At 43.1% G+C, this 15,123-nt stretch overlaps 1 protein-coding gene across 2 annotated transcripts in view; it reads left to right on the top strand.

Moving 5' to 3' along the window:
• The first annotated feature begins 275 nt into the window (after positions 1 to 275).
• Positions 276 to 15,123, top strand: part of ZCWPW1 (zinc finger CW-type and PWWP domain containing 1) — a 1,624,070-nt gene continuing 1,609,222 nt past the window's right edge. For both annotated transcript variants that reach the window (XM_085639318.1, XM_085639317.1), the window contains exon 1: positions 276 to 418. The gene's annotated coding sequence lies outside the window, so the exon portion shown is untranslated. The remainder of the gene's footprint in view (positions 419 to 15,123) is intronic.

Below are 15,123 nucleotides of genomic sequence, written 5' to 3'. Positions count from 1 at the left end.
CGGTAAACGCGGGAACAATGGGTGCAACCGCGTCAGCCTCTGAAGTGTCAGCGCAAAAAAACACGCAGAGTTACAAAGTAGGAGTCCGGTGAGGCGGGCGAGGCCTAAAGCAAACGGCGGGTACGTCTACCCGCACCTGGGGAGCCTCTAAAATGGCGGCGCGCTGGCCCCTTGCGCATGCTCCGAGCCACGGCCCAGCGCGTTCGAATCCAAGACAGGGCGCGGAAGGTTGGCCGCGCGCGCCCCAGGAGAGGAAAGGCGCGCGGCAAGAGGCAAGAGGTCACGCGCCGCTGCCTGACTTGAAGATACGCCGCCGCCTCCTCAGTAGCCTAGGTCGGCTGGCTCGGGTCCATCACCCACGTGGCGCAGTGTGCCCATCACTGCACGAACAACCGACGGGCAGACGGCTTCTGAGAGGGTGAGGGCCTTGATAAGCGACAGAGCTTGAAAATAGAGTTTACGACCTCAAGCGTGAGTGGAATGTGCGTATGAGGCACCGAGGCCTTGATTCAGCGCCCGTGAGAGAGTTTTAAGGCTCGCGTGTAGAGCCAGATACGGGATGTCCGAAGTGTTTGTGATGGTGGATAAGTTTGCCTGCCGCCAGAAGGGAATTTCTAAGAGATATACTTTGGGCCACAGATAAAAGTGGTGAGGTAGCTTACAAAGGTTATGGGGTTCCCTCCACCTTTATGGTATTCTTCTCCCCCCCCCCCCTCTTTTTTTTTTTACATTTCCATCTGTATTTATCATCTATATTTTATTTTTTGCTAAATTTATCAGTATGTGTCCATTTTTTACTTTGGGTTTTGTGAAACAATGAAGCTGAAACTAGTATATTTCCACATTTTATTCAACTTGATAAATGTGCAGACATGTTTAGATGTTCGACAGATTTCAGTGATATGAGGACCCATCGATGATGCACATATATGAAAACATGCACATTTTAGTATCAAACCTTTACAAATGTATTGATCTTCAAGCTTCTCTAAAAATATTCCTTTTTATTTTTTAAACTGCTTGTCAATCCACAGTTATTGGCCTGGCAGTCATGACTGACAGCGTTTAGAATCGCTCTAAAATCAACCCAATTTCATTTTTTATTCACATTTAATAATAAATACAAGCGGGTATCTGTATTTATCTATAAAAACGGAAAACAAGGTGCCTTAGGGCCTGATTACGACTTTGGCGGGCCTCCTGTGAAGCGCCACGCCAGCGCGCTGTGTGTGGAGTGTCAAAGTTATACGCACATCGCCTGCCAGATTACACCTGTAATATTAATCCTGTAAAATATATATATATAATGTGTGTGTATTTATTTGTATATTTATTTTTTGGGGGACATTTGTTACATTTTGGCATACTTCAAGACCGCCCTGGGGTACCGACGGAGAGAGCGGGGCCCCCTTCTCTGAGTAAGGACCAGGTTGAGGTGAGGGCGCAACCCAATGATTATGGGTATCCGGTGTCGATATCTTAAGAATTGACCGGTGCGGTAGGATTCTTTTATTCAAATATTTTTCACCCCAAAACATTTTTTGTCACATTTTTTCACTTAAACAGCAGCATCTAAGGTCCTGAGGAAAGCCCTGATACTCGCAGATCATAGTGGGCAGAAACATGTCGACCCTACAGATATGGACATTAGCATAATGACAAAATATTTGTGCTAAATTGCCATACTGCTTTTTAATTATGACAGGGGCACTCTGCTAAATAAAGAACATTTGAGCTCCTCTAGTCATTTTTATTTTCACCTTTATTATTTAGTGCTGCTTATTCGAGGATCCCCTTCACAACTTTTGGGCATACTGTCGCTTTTGACATTCTTTGAGATCTGACAGCAACCCTCTTTGTTGTACTCTCTCTGGACGTTACCTAGTCAATATGTCAAGACCTGGTTCGTTACACTGAGAAATACAGACCCAAATGATGACAAATTCACCACCTTCTGTGATTGATGGGTCCTGTCCGAGAAGGGTTCTCTCTTAAAGAGATGTCAGAATAGGTATATATAATATCTCCTGGTTTAGCTTTGTGATTCAGCATCAGACCCAGGTTGTTTTAGTGGTTATTATAAATGTGAGGGATACATAGGAGGCAGTATAACATTTGCATTCAGCAGTCACTTTCGGATCATCTGTACAATATCAGTTTCTGGTACAAGATATATATTTGGAATATTCTTAATAAATTAGGCCTCCTTTGTGAGCAGTTGCTAGCCCAAGAGTCCAATCAGTTTCTCCCTATACAGTGTTCCAAACCTAATGTTCCCCAACCATCTAAAGATTAAGAACAAAATATTGCAGCTTTAAACCTAACCCCACCCAGTGTTTCCGATAGCATCTATCGTTAAGCTCTGCTGAAGCCCCTTCTCCTAGCGGTCCAAGGTTGGGGGTGTCTAGGTGCCGGGCAGATTAGGCCGAGGACAAGAGGGATCAATGCCTTTCAATCACTCCTCTAATAGCTTGAAAGCGTAGGCACGCTCCAGGCATACAACTCAGCCAGGCCCAGCTCCGACATGATTTGCTAATGTGCTCGGTGGTGAGCAAAAGGCCACTCATCTGAACTAAGTTGTATGCTACTGCTCGAGCTTTAGGAAGTAGCGACCCTCCTCCCCCAATAGGTCAGCTAATGGTCGTTTGCATAGTCCTCTCTAGTCTTTTGCACATAGCACCTCCCCTTCAGCCATCACCCAATCTCACCTTTGTCCGCCACATTTTATGAGACTTCCAGTTACGGGCAATATCTCTACGCGCTACCCCCAAAGCTAAGTCTAAGAATCTGTTACCCACTTTGCGCTCAGTTCGCCACTTATACAGCTGAACATACACGATAGTGGTTCAGCACTCAATTTTAGAAATAGTTAAATGTAGTGAATCTTGAATCTATTGTACACATTTAGTGTTTTCAAGCAATATCATTTAGACTCCATTAACAGATGTCAATATAGTTTCCTCTTTCAGTAAATCTTTATTCATCTCTTTTTTCGTAATTCATAAATATGATTTACTGAAAGAAGAAACTATCCTGACATCTGTTTATTGAGTCTAATTGATGATATTGCTTGAAAACACTAATTGTGTACAATAGATTCAAGATTCACTAAGTATTTAACTATTTATAAAATTGAGTGCTGAACCACTATCGTGTATGTTCATTTTGGAGAAAACAAATTCTATCCGAAGTGTAGAAGGGTCACACTTTGGGTTCGTAGCACCATTGTGATCATTATCTACTGCTTCCACATTGTTCGGATGGGTGCAGGATTTTGGTGCCTTGATCCTTCATTTTGCTGTATGTTCCTTATACAGCTGAAGAAGGCAGATCTCTGCTGTATGTAGCTGTTCACGATTTTGTGTGCGCTCTAGAGCCCTTGTGACTTGCGACCATAAGTGCACTACATACAATTGGGCTTCTCTAGACCATGTGGAGAACTCTGCCTCTGTTTGAGTGCATCTGGGAAAGCTCAGATCACCAGCTTGGACCATGAAACTGAGTCAGTGAAGTGTGAGGTACTTATAGTGCAGAAAATTAAATTGTGTGTATTTGAATCTAGTGTTACAAGTGGTGGAGTAGGTGCATTCGAGAGTGCGGGCCCATTCCTTTCCACAGAATAGACTGCCTATATTGGCCTTCCATCTAGTCTTTAGTATCAGGAAGTCATCTGTCCTCATGATTAGTGCATATTTATATAGCCAGAAAACCAAACCAGGTGCCTACTGTCGGTAAGATGTTGTGCGTAGGTGGCTCTGAACCAAGTGCTCCATTCAAGTCACTCACAGCTCGAGTTATCACCCCACAAGTCAGAAACTGGGTTCCAGGCATGCTGTACTCCGTTATTAATGCCTCCATCGACCTGAAGGAGCTTTCTGAGTAACAGTCCCCCACAGTTTCAACCCCAGCTTCTGTCCAGGATAACATTTGCTCGGCAGTGAAATAACCACCTCGTGGTCAGCCTGGCTGTTTGATTCTGCCTAGGTTTAAGATAAAGTGACTAACTTTCTGTTGTGTGATTTGAGCGCTGGGACACTTCTGTTTGAAGAAGCTGGGTGCTTTAACAAATGCTGATTAATTGAATGATTGATTGATTGAACCCACCAGTAGTTTTGCTGGGGTGGGGCATAGAGGATGGTGAGGCCTGCTGGCAACAAACTCTACCCTCCAACACCTAAGGGTGATGCAGCGGAGTCTAGGATCTACGAGTCAGTGTGAGTTCAACCCCCATTAGCAGAGCCAGTAGCGCCCCTTCTCTGTTCGAGTCGCCAAATTCTTCCAGGTTGAGGCCCGCCAACCAGAGAGGAGGCCATTGCAACTGGGCTGCATGATAATATCATTTGTAGTCTAGGACCACCAGGCCTCCTTTGGTCAAGGCTATCTGTAGTGTGGCAGCAGCACCCGAGGGTATTCGCCGTCCCATATCAGAACTCTGATTAGGGCATCAAGAGATCTTAACCAGGCCCTCGGTACTCAAATTAGGAGATTTACATAGTAGTAAAGGACTCTAGGTAACATCACCATTTTGGTCTACGCTATGCAGGCCATGGCGAGAAGCTGCAATGTCTGCCAAAAAGCAACACTATTATGCAGGCCACGCATTACTCCCTGAGATTGCCTTCCCTTATGTAAGCATTGGTGTTGTATACCTTGACCCTCAAGTATTTAAGGACTTTGGGCTCCCATTGAGTCTTGTAACTTGTTACTAACGCCAGCTGCCTTTTAAGCCCAGATGACACAGGGAAAGGGTGCAAATTCTGCCAATTCACACGTAGGCCCTAGACTCACTGGAAGTCCTGCAAAAGAATAGAATAACACCCCACAGGATTCCAGGTCTGGCGTCCCTCAGGTAAATGAGCATGTCATCCACATACTGCAAGACCACGTATTCCTTGTCACGGAGCGGAATTCCCTTCTCCCGTCCCTCCTGTCATAGCACATAAGCAGACAGCTGAATTGCCAGCATAAACAACATAGCGAAAAGGGAACAGCCCTGTCATGTGCCCGCACAATCTCAAAGGGTTCAGAGTTGCATCTGCCTGTGCGTACTCTGCTCCTTGCCCCCGCATACAGCAGAGTGACCCATTTATTCCAATTGTCACCCAGAGACATCTTGGCCATATCTGCCTGTAAGTATTCCCAGCAGACTTATTGTTATATTGTTTCTTGTTGTTTGAAATGTATGTGGAGTGGGCTGTGGTTCTGCCCTTATGACTATTTCTTGTGCTGTTGACTCATGTATCATGCCGCCATCTATGAATTGTTTGCATTGTAGTGCATGTGAGACTAGTTTAAATCTCACAAGTACACTGACCCATCATGCCTTCATCTAAACAAAGAATCAACATATATGTGATAATAACTTTATTGTATAATTTGTTTTATTCTTTACAATATACATTATGGTAAGTGAAACATAAAATAACATATAGACAGTATTAAATACAGCAGACACAATTACAAAAAAAGTCCTTAAAATTAATAAAAGAATGAGCTGGTGCTCATCAGCACATACAATTTAACCCATTGCCTTTACACACACATTTGTTATAATATCTTTTGATTTGAGTCTACTGTAAGTTATTTTCATGAATGTAATCGGTTTCCTTATAAAGGCATTCGATTGTGTCTGAAAACAAGCTGTTGTTGCTTTCTTAAGAGTACACAGTGATCATTTCCTAAAGGAGAGTAGTACATATTTTCTACGGATGTCACTTAGCCAGGGACAGAGACAAATAATGTGTTCTAAAGTTTCATTTCAATAGTTACAAAGTCTGTAATTAGAGGCACTAGATGTAGAGTTCCAAAATCCTTCAAACGCTTTCATGTAAAATGATAAGTGCAATTTCAGAAATGTTTTGATTTGTTGATGCTTCCACGTTAAAGTCAATGTACTTCTGGTTAGGCTGAAAATGATCTACAATAATTGTCTCTGTTTGTAGCGTCATACTTTTAGTAGGTCTCTTAGATGAAAGGACTCCTGAAGGCTTTCCCTGATAATTAGTTTGCAGGTAAACTGAGGTATCATCTCCAGATCCTTAATATGTGGTAAGTTATGATCTAGGAAAGCAGTGATGATTTGATCAGGAGAGAGACACCAGCTAATCCTGGAATACTAGGTCAACTCTTCACATATCAAATCTCTCAATTAATCTGCATTTGCGGAGGCGCAATCCCAAAAATTGTTAATTTTCCAAGTCAGGTGAGCCGACTCAGTTGACAGGAGGCTTGATTTGAGTCTAATCATTGCATGTAGAGTGGGGCTTCATGAGTTAAATACGAGGTGTGCGTTTTGAATGAAGATTGCCCCTAATGTATTAACTTTCTTTTCATTTAATACTATTGAGGCATAAGTCATGAGTGGAAACAAGTTTTTTTCTAAAAGATATTACAGTAGGCCTGATCACAGCCCCTCTATTTGCTTGTAAAAAGTTCTTTAAGGCTTTTGTTACTGTGATAGCCTTTGATTTTGCTGTGTTTAAATGTTTTGCTGAGGTTAAATGTTTAACAAAGTAAAATCCCAGATAAACATAAGAGTTTACTGACCCTACTGTAGTAGTCCCTAACTTCTATTTGAATTTCTGTGAACTCCTCGCAAATGATATCATTTTTGTTTTACTGATATTGACAGCTAGACCATTATCCTGGTTATGTTCATTGAGTGCTATGAGTTGGTGCTGTAATCCAATTGGAGTCTAAGAGCCGATCACTAGGCCATCTACATCAGCTAAGTAGCTAACAGGACAAATTCCCAGTTTTGGAGCCAGAAATTCTGATTTTTGGATATTGTGGCATAAGTCAGAAATATGTAGTGAGATGGGGCTAGTGCACAGCCTTGCTTATGTCTGTTATTTATGGTGATTTTAGGAGAAATGTGTAGCCTGTCCAATAACTTGATTTACATCCAGGAGTTGGCGTGTAATGCAATTATCAGGTGTTAAGTGCTTTGATAACAGGATGTTACGATTTACTTTGTTTTAGGCAGATAAATGATCCACAAAACAGGCATAAAGTGGTCTTTTAAGGTATAGTGCCTTTTCTATAAGGAATGTCAATGCTACTATGTTGTCTGAAGTGGCACATCCTGCTCTGAACCCTGTATTTTTGGCCGGCAGCAATTTATTAGATTTTATCTAATTGGTTAAATGTGATAGTACGTATTTGATGAAAAGTTTACCTTTGGGATCTAAAAGGCCTATGAAGCTAAAGTTGTCTGGGTCTTTTTGGATTCCTTTTTTGTGAATTGGTTGGATTATTGACCCTTGTCACGAGGTCGGTATTTCACCAAGCAGCAATACATGATCGAACAGAGGCTTTAGTATTCTGCTCCGGACCATTGGATCCTGTTTCATTATGGCAATTGGAATCCCATTAGCACAGAGGGCTCGAGAGTTCTTACTTTTAATTATTAGTGATGCTAGCTGCTTCTCTGATAATTCCATCCCCTTGTAAACATACTTGTTTAATGTACAGGTTGGAAAATCATGACTCACATAATGGGACTTGAGATACATTTCCCATACATCTGATGGAATATCATAATCCGTTGCCGGCCAATGTGAGGATGAGCCTGCATCTACTTGATGCCAGAACTTTTTTGTCATTTGTTTCAATTACTTTATGCAATATTACCCATTTCATGTCAGCTTTATCTATTTTTTCATCTTAATGGATTTTCTGTAGGCCGTTTTTAGTTGCTTCATAGGTTTTAGATTTACTCCTCCCCAGGCACACCTTTCATCTATCCCACGCTTCTGCAGACTTCTATCACATGTTATGGACATGCTCTTTATGTGCCAGTTACTGTGGTGGGGGTGACTCAGATACTTTCACGGGTGCTGGGATGGGATGTGGAGATTGTTATGATAGTAAACCTGAAACCCGAGGTGTCGGGTAAAGAACCTAGCCGAAACAGGAAAGAGATTTTCACTCAGTTTGAGTTAGACATTTTTTTCTTTCTTGCTGATTTTCTGTCTTGAGTCCCCTCACAACCAGGGTTTCGCCTTGGTGACATGCTTCATCATAGGGGCCATCTCAGTTCTCTACGAACTGAGGCGTGCTGCGACTTACAATATTTACGTTGGAGCACTTTTGTGAAGGCTATGTGTAGTGCAAAAGTGTAGTGGAGTGGACAGAGGTGGGTTAAAAATACCTTGCTAGTGGGCGAAATATTTTATTGTTGCTCCTAGTTTGGTATGTCTACAAACGGGGTAGGATACAAGAAAAACTAGTTATAATGGGTTAGCAATCCTTAGTATACATCAACATGTTTCGAGCATTCCCCAAAGCTCTTAGTTAGGACTACACAGGGACCAGCCTTGTGTACGCCACTCCTATTCGGCCTGAACTTAGGCAGTCTAGAAAGAAAAAAATGAAAAAACGCTGCAACTAATAAGCATGCGTAAATACATACATATGATCAAGATTCTGTCACATAGTATCTGTGAGAAAAAGAAAAACAATGTTAGGGGAACAGGAGCCCCCCCCCCCCACACAAGTGGGTGGGTATACAACAGTTCTCATGACGTCTTATACCCAAAAATGCTCCTCTATGGTGCGTGGTAATTTGCAGTACTGAACGTGTTTCTGTGCCTATTTAGGATGGAAGAAACATGCTGGTTGATCAAGTGCCGCTAGTGAGTACCTTACAATTAAGGCATAAAAAACACACGCACACCTGGTGACTTAAAAAACACACGTAACACACATCTCCCCGGTATAGAGATCGTAGTTACATACTTATAATGTAGCAAAAATGTGCCCGATGGACTGAGGGGGATTGGTGCTGATTATAAAAACTGCAGCACGCCTATCTGATCAAATGAAGGAGGAGATACATTCACTGGAAATCCGCTTAAAAACCTATCAAATCGTTAGAGTTAAAGAAACGACTTGACGAACTGAACAAAACAATGATGTAGTGACTGAGCCACTTTTGTGGTCTGACACCCTATGATGACCCTTAACCACCTCCATTTTACCTGATTTTAGTGTGTTATATTACCCTAGCCTTAACGTAGGATGGCCCTGCATATGTCTGCTTCTCTTCTGTCCTGTAATCTTGGTGTCTTTCAGTAGAATAGTCTTGTTAAGAATAGAAGGTATGGGATGTCGAGGTGCAGTGTTGTGAGTGGTGGTGCACACATGTGCTCAATGTTGTATACTAAGGGATAAAGTCTATAGTGTTAATTGGGTTATGTGAATTATCTGTTGAACTATTGCCTTTGACATGGCTTCATGTCATTCTGATTTCTGACTTTACCTTGCTTTATGGCAGTGCTGACTATTGCCTTTGACATGGTTTCATGTCAGCCTTGCTTTTCTGATTCCATCTTGCTTTGGGCCTTTCTGTGTGCATGGCTTAACTAACTCCATTTTCATGATTGAAGCTATTTTCTGTGCCTGCACGAAGCTGCAGAGGTGAAGAGGGCATGTTTTGCTCTGCTCCTGTTTTTCGCACTTTACTGACTAGAGAGAACTGGTTCTTACCAGAGGAATGTACTTGGCCTGTCTCGGAGCCATAGCAAAGGCCTTATCAACTGATGCAGTGGCCTTGGAGCAGGCTGGTACAGGCTCTCATGATAATGAGGGGGCGAGGCTTGCTAGAAGCTTTGTTGTGTGTGAATTTGTATTAAAAAGGGGAGCCTACACTGGCCTGGTGGAAGTTCATCACAGGGCAGACGTGCAGCTGTGGCGGTGGGGCGTATAGTGTCCCTACTGTCTCCTGTTTCGGCCGAAGAACCGGACTCCCCTTTGGCGAAGTGGAAACGGGATGGACAGACAGTTGGTGAGGTGTTACACTAATTTCTAGTTTTCCTACTGTTCTTGCTCACTATAACTTTATTTTCAGGTTCCATACATTTATATACATATATATATATATTTCTACATATATGTTTGCCTTGATTGTATTTCAATCATACTATTGATATGTTAGAGTCTTCTATGATAGGTGCATTTGGCTTACAGTGTGGTGCTATTTACTAATAAATATATCCCAGATATACCAATTCGTCTTTTCCTTGTAGCAGGAGGTGTGGACTCTTCTTGGCCAAGTGTTCTGTTGTAGAAGGATGGGTGAATTCCCTTCTAGCAGGTAATTGTGTTATAGGAAGTTGTTCTACTCCTGACAAGTGATGTGCAAAGTATATCTCGCTCTAGTGTGTGTTACCTTGGTCTAGAGCAGACTCATGTGATATTGTTTTCTTGCCTTGCCTTTGGGGGAGTGTTGAAAGTTTGCCCACCTTAGGAAGTGATGTGTATATGTTATATTCCATAAGTTTGGAACTGATATTCTCTCCCTGGGAAAGTGACGGTACATACCTTGGTCCAGGGGAGATCTGAGACCTTTCATTACAAATGACTGATTTTGAAATTAGTCTCAAGGACACAAAGTATCTAAAACTGAAAAAAGATCAGAAAACTTTCACACATGAGAAATTATACCCCTACACTAGGGAAGACTACATCCCATCAGGAAGGAACCTGGGATACAATACAGACAGCGAGGGATCAGACACAGGCTCAGACCACTCAGATTCCAGCTACAACCGCAACAATACCAACAGGAACAGACTATCTCGGGGAGGGCGCTTGAGAAACCAGAAAGGACAACATTTTGGCTGGTCCTCATACCAAGGGCCTCCGCCATATGGAGCACCCCCACCGTTCTTCTATGGCCCACTGCCATTTCACCAACAACCCTACCCCCAGCAAACACACCCTTACTGGGACCAAGCACATCCACAGGAACAACAGAACCAGTCTTTTTTAGGACGGGGCAAGGGACCCCAAAGAGGAAAAAGCAGGAGAGGACAACAAGTCCAATGGGCACAACCCCTGGAATCCTCGAGGAGCCACACACGGAGCATGGGCCCACCGAACAACCCATCAACGAGCAACCCACCAGTCTAGTGGTGAACCTATCTAACATCACACTGACACCAACCCAACAATTGGTCCTGGAGAAGGGACTTGGTTTTGTACCGACACCAACTATGGACAAATTCAAACTATGCTGTGAGCTGAAGGAGTTCATCCGCAAATTTAAACTTGAAGTATTTTTCAAAGAGAAACCACCAAATACCAACACTGAGAGTGACACAGGACTACTTAAAAAATCCAACTTCACACCACCAGCAGCGATTCTTCCAGTGGAACTTCCTTCTCGCTTTTGAGAAGGCGGTAATGAAGGAAGTGGCAGAGATCGACCCCAAGACCATCAAAGTCTTTCACAACACCAGCAGGAAAGAACAAGAGGCAATACAGCTTCTGTCGAACGACAGGAAGATAACGATAAAACCAGCAGACAAGGGTGGAGCTATCGTTCTACAAAACACCACAACATATCGGGAAGAATGCCTACGACTATTAGCAGACGCAAGAAATTATGCCATAATAAGGGAGGATCCGACGGAGCGCCTACGCATCGAGATCGCCAGTCTAGTAGAAGAATCCATGGCAAACAACTGTATAACCAAAAAAGAAGCGAATTTCTTGGAGAATACCAACCCCACAGTCCCTTACTTTTACACCATCCCAAAAATCCACAAATCAATGGAAAACCCACCAGGGAGACCGATTGTATCGGGCATAGGTTCCATTCTTGAACCCCTCTCTAAGTTTGCAGACGCATTCTTACGCCCCCTCATTCAAGGGACTGATACCTTACAGCACAATAAGGCGGTCCTTTGCCTCATACAAAACCTCCATTTCAACCCTGTGACCAGCATCCTAATAGGCTTGGACGTGGAAAGCCTGTACACCAGCCTGCCACATCAAGAAATACTGGAAATCTTGGAGGAAGTACTCTTTGAAGATCAATGGCGTTACCATACACCCAGACATGTGGTTCTAGAGTGCTGCAGGTTGGCACTGACAGAAAATGTCTTCAAATTCGAAGGAACTCTATATCTCCAACAGCATGGCACCAGCATGGGGAGCACTTTTGCGCCGAGCATAGCAGGGCTCTACGTACACCACCTTGAAAAACAAAACTTACTTAACAACACCAACCCATACATCAAATATGTCTAACTATGGAAAAGGTACATAGATGATGTACTACTCATTTGGGAAGGAAGTGAATGTGAAGCCAGCATTTTTGTAAATTATCTGAACCTGCAAGACCCATACCTTAAGTTCACTTTCACAATGAGTCGATCACACCTGGTCTTTCTGGATCTGAATATCATCGAGTGTAACGGGACCTTAGCGACAACTACCCACTTCAAACCAACGGCAAGGAACTGCCTCCTTATTAACGACAGCTTCCACCCGAGACAACTGAAAGACAACCTTCTGTTTGGACAATTCCTACGTCTAAGACTGAACTGTACTGAGAAAGAAGACTACAACATCCAAGCAAAATATCTGACAAAGAAATTGATGTTGAGACAATACTCTAAGCATTTGGTGTCAAAAGCAAAGAAAAGAGCCTCCAATAACTACAGAGAAGCCCTTTTGGAACACAACCCAAAAGAGACAAACACAAAACAAGAGACCTATCTGTATGACCACATTCAATATAGCATCTGATAAGGTGCCCAAGATAGTGAAAAAACATTGGCGGACATTGACCAGTGGGGGACTAGACATACCAAGACCTATGTTCAGCCATAGGAAAGGCAAAAACCTAAAAAACTGTCTGGTACACACACGTCCAAGAAACACAGCGGAAGCTGAAGGGGCACTACGCCTGTTGCATCACTTCCACAAGGCCACTACCCTTGCAGTAACTGTAGCGTATGTCACATAACTACACCCACCAAAAGAGTCAATTTTAAAAATAACATGACTTGGGAACTACGTAGTTTTAGGAACTGCAACACAGCAGGTGTCGTGTACTTGATCACCTGCACGTGCAATCTCCACTACGTGGGGATGACAACCAGAAAGGTCAGCACTAGAATAGTGGAACACCGTAGCAACATAAGGTGTAAACGAGCAACCACAAGAATGACAACCCATTTCTTAGAAAAACATCATACCCCCAATGACATGAGGTGGGTAGTACTTGAACACATCAAATGCCGGGAAAACATAGAGCGGAAACTACATGAAAAAGAACAACGCTCGGTGTTCAAACTGCGTTCAGATAGCCTGGGCCTGAATGATGATATCCCCTGGGGACAGTTTTGCTAAATGAATCCTTCCAAATACCTGGGGTCAAATAAAATTTTTTAAACCCTACCTTATTAGGAAAGAGGTGTGGCGCCACGGCCAGGGCGACTGACTCCGGAATCTGGGGATCACTGTTCGATCCCCGGCGGCAGATTAGCCCAGCACCATGTGACTCTGGGCAATAGCTTGCTTAATCTTCCCGGCGGCCCCCAGCGCCTAGAGACCCTTACGGGTGATTGTTCGCGCTTTACAAATGTGGATATTATTATTATTTTCTCTCCTAAACAAAGTCAGTTTTGGCTACCCGCCTAACCTGTGGACCACGCTTAGTAAAGCATGAGGTAACCTTACAGGTGCGGCCTTTGCCAGAACCGGGAAAGATACTCTATGACGATACTCCATATCTTCAATGACTAATACCATCACTATCACTTTGATCCAGGCATCAAATAATTTATTAATAACCACCACGATAAGGATTACAGAGGAGTCAAACACAAAACCGTTCTCAATCACAGCCGTGTTTTGTCCCTGTATTACGTACAACAAACACACAATTAGCACAAGGAATCGTTCTTTAGAGAAGCCGGTAAAAAGGATTTGTGTTATTAACCTACTCTCAAACCTTTGGTTAATTTAATGCATCTTACTTCATTTAGGTTCTATGACAACAGGAGGAGCCTACCATACTTCCCCGTTTTCATACCCCCAGACATGTACACAATTGGCACCAGATACCTCCCTTCGGAGAAGCCGTTGAAAATATTCTGTTATTTACTAACACGAAAATCTCGGTTTTGTTTTAATCGACTGATTTTCACTTCATTTAGGTTCTATGACAACGGAAACGTCCCCGTTTTCATACTCCCAGAATGGCCGACACTGTTAGCCAAATACGGCGGCCATTTTCAGAACCCTTTCCCCGCTCTAGTTATCAATCGAACGACTGGGCGGATACGGAAGCTTAAAAGTAGGTCCCTGCCCCAAGACACGCAAAGATGCGGTCTGGAGGGGAACCAACTAGGTGACATACCACGAGGAGCTCTCCCACTAAGTAAGTCTTTCTTTCACAGGTCACAACACCGGGTTTACGATAGACCCGACCACCGTAGTCATCGCATAATTAGTACACCATAAATCTCCGGAGAAGAAGGCCACTAACGAGGCACTTTATCCCGTTTTTCTTCCTACCTTTACAGATCTAGGATTACGAGAACCCTCATCCCCCTCAGTCCATAGGGCACATTTTTGCTACATTATAAGTATGTAAATACGATCTCTATACCGGGGAGATGTGTGTTACGTGTGTTTTTTAAGTCACCAGGTCTGTGTGTGTTTTTTATGTCTTAATGTTAAGGTACTCACTAGCGGCACTAGATCAACCAGCATGTTTCTTCCGTCCTAAATAGGCACAGAAACACGTTCAGTACTGCAAATTACCACGCACCATAGAGGAGCATTTTTGGATATAAGATGTCATGAGAACTGTTGTATACCCACCCACTTGTGTGGGGGGCTCCTGTTCCCCTAACATTGTTTTTCTTTTTCTCACAGATACTACGTGACAGAATCTTGATCATATGTATGTATTTACGCATGTTTATTAGTTGCAGCGTTTTTTCATTTTTTCCATTCTAGACTGCCTAAGTTCAGGCCGATTAGGAGTGGCGTATGCAGGGCTGGTCCCTGTTTAGTCCTGACGAAGAGCTTTGGGGAATGCTTGAAACATGTTGACATATACTAAGGATTACTAACCCATTATAGCTAGTTTTTCTTGTATCCATACCAAACTAGGAGCAACAATAAAATATTTCGCCCACTAGCAAGGTATTTTTAACCCACCTCCGTCCACTCCACTACACTTTTGCACTACACATAGCCTTCACAAAGAAGTCGCAGCACGCCTCAGTTCGTAGAGAACTGAGATGGCCCCTATGATGAAGCATGTCACCAAGGGGAAACCCTGGTGAGTGAGGGGACTCAAGAAATAATTTTTTTTCT

The sequence above is a fragment of the Triturus cristatus genome, chromosome 12 (genome assembly GCF_964204655.1).
Source record: "Triturus cristatus chromosome 12, aTriCri1.1, whole genome shotgun sequence".
Lineage (NCBI taxonomy): Eukaryota > Metazoa > Chordata > Amphibia > Caudata > Salamandridae > Triturus > Triturus cristatus.
This window is presented reverse-complemented; position numbering and strand designations above follow the sequence as displayed.